Source organism: Diplotaxodon limnothrissa, unplaced genomic scaffold (assembly GCF_057381915.1).
Source record: "Diplotaxodon limnothrissa isolate DT_005_m unplaced genomic scaffold, D_limnothrissa_male_GT1.1 unmapped_scaffold_10, whole genome shotgun sequence".
Classification (NCBI taxonomy): domain Eukaryota; kingdom Metazoa; phylum Chordata; class Actinopteri; order Cichliformes; family Cichlidae; genus Diplotaxodon; species Diplotaxodon limnothrissa.
The window spans coordinates 171,581-174,080 of NW_028188564.1; positions in this window are offsets into that span (position 1 = coordinate 171,581).

Genomic DNA, 2,500 nt, shown 5'->3' on the forward strand with positions numbered 1-2,500 from the left:
CGTACCATAGGCACGAGTGGTGTGTGTGTGTGGCAAAGTGCTACTGAGCGGTGTACCAGGGGCACGGCGAAAAGTTGTTGTACCATAGGCACGAGAAAAGTTGTTGTACCATAGGCACGAGAAAAGCTGTCATACCAGGGGCACGGAGGAAAGTTGTTGTACCATAGGCACGAGAAAAGTTGTCGTACCATAGGCACGAGGAGAGTTTGTGTGGCAAAGTGCTACTGAGCGGTGTACCAGGGGCACGGCGAAAAGTTGTTGTACCATAGGCACGAGAAAAGTTGTTGTACCATAGGCACGAGAAAAGCTGTCGTACCATAGGTACGAGGAGTGTGTGTGTGGCAAAGTGCTACTGAGCGGTGTACCAGGGGCACGGCGAAAAGTTGTTGTACCATAGGCACGAGAAAAGTTGTTGTACCATAGGCACGAGAAAAGCTGTCATACCAGGGGCACGGAGGAAAGTTGTTGTACCATAGGCACGAGAAAAGCTGTCGTACCATAGGTACGAGGAGTGTGTGTGTGGCAAAGTGCTACTGAGCGGTGTACCAGGGGCACGGCGAAAAGTTGTTGTACCATAGGCACGAGAAAAGTTGTTGTACCATAGGCACGAGAAAAGCTGTCGTACCAGGGGCACGGAGGAAAGTTGTTGTACCATAGGCACGAGAAAAGTTGTCGTACCATAGGCACGAGGAGAGTTTGTGTGGCAAAGTGCTACTGAGCGGTGTACCAGGGGCACGGCGAAAAGTTGTTGTACCATAGGCACGAGAAAAGTTGTTGTACCATAGGCACGAGAAAAGCTGTCGTACCAGGGGCACGGAGGAAAGTTGTTGTACCATAGGCACGAGAAAAGTTGTCGTACCATAGGCACGAGGAGAGTTTGTGTGGCAAAGTGCTACTGAGCGGTGTACCAGGGGCACGGCGAAAAGTTGTTGTACCATAGGCACGAGAAAAGTTGTTGTACCATAGGCACGAGAAAAGCTGTCGTACCAGGGGCACGAAGGAAAGTTGTTGTACCATAGGCACGAGAAAAGTTGTCGTACCATAGGCACGAGGAGAGTTTGTGTGGCAAAGTGCTACTGAGCGGTGTACCAGGGGCACGGCAAAAAGTTGTTGTACCATAGGCACGAGAAAAATTGTTGTACCATAGGCACGAGAAAAGTTGTCGTACCATAGGCACGAGAAAAGTTGTCGTACCATAGGCACAAGCAGTGCGTGCGTGCGTGCGTGCGTGCGTGCGTGTGTGTGTGTGTGCGGCAGTTCTTCTGCGCAGTGTACCAGGGGCACATTTCAATGTGCTTTCTGGAGTACCAGGGGCACGAGGATTTTGCCAGTGGTGTTCTGCTTTGTTAGTGGGAGGGGGCTTAAGTGTGGGTCCCCGGGGCCTGCTGGAGGTCCAGGTCCATGCTAGATACGTGGTACAGGGTTAACTGCAGGAGGGGGGGGGGTAATGTGGGTTCACGGGGCCTGCTGGAGGTCAAGGTCCATGCTGGATATGCGCTGGAGCGTAACTGCAAGAAAGGAAAGCTAGTGGGGGAGTAGAGCAGGGGAGTATGTGGGTCCCCAGGGCCTGCTGGAGGTCCAGGTCCATGCTAGATATGTGGCACAGGGTAACTGCAGGGGGGGGTAATGTGGGTCCACGGGGCCTGCTGGAAGTCAAGGTCCATGCTAGACATGTGGTACAGGGTAACTGCAGGGGGAAGGGGGGGGGGGGGGGGGTAATGTGGGTCCCCGGGGCCTGCTGGAGGTCAAGGTCCGTGCTAGATATGTGGTACAGGGTTAACTGCAGGAGGGGGGGGGGGGGGGGGGGTAATGTGGGTTCACGGGGCCTGCTGGAGGTCAAGGTCCATGCTAGATATGTGGCACAGGGTAACTGCAGGGGGGGGGTAATGTGGGTCCACGGGGCCTGCTGGAAGTCAAGGTCCATGCTAGACATGTGGTACAGGGTAACTGCAGGGGGAAGGGGGGGGGGGGGTAATGTGGGTCCCCGGGGCCTGCTGGAGGTCAAGGTCCGTGCTAGATATGTGGTACGGGGTAACTGCGGTGGGGGGGCGGATCTAATGGGGGACTAGATCAGGTGAGGATGTAATGGCCAGTTCGACAGCAGCACATCTTTTTCGACCGTAAGGGAGAGAGGAGGCCGACTCTCTGCCTCGGCCAAATGGAGAGAGATTTTCAGCAGGGCCAGTGCGCCAGGAGCACATCTTTTTCAACCGTGAGGGAGAGAGGAGGCCGACTCACCACCTCGGCCAGGGCCTTTTTTTCTCCCCTCTCCAGTTGAGCAGTCTAAGGGTAATGAGTAGCAAAGGTGCCCTCCGTCATTTATGGGAGACGGGTGTCTGAAGATGCGCAAGTCAGCAGACACCCTCGGCAACGCTCGGACGGCACTGGGACGGCGCGAGAGAGCGAGTTGCTGCCACAGCAGCCTCCTCTTCCGGCCCACCTGCCTGCCAGCCTTCCCTCCCACCCCGATCGACTGGCAAACGTGGCCTGCCATCAGAGG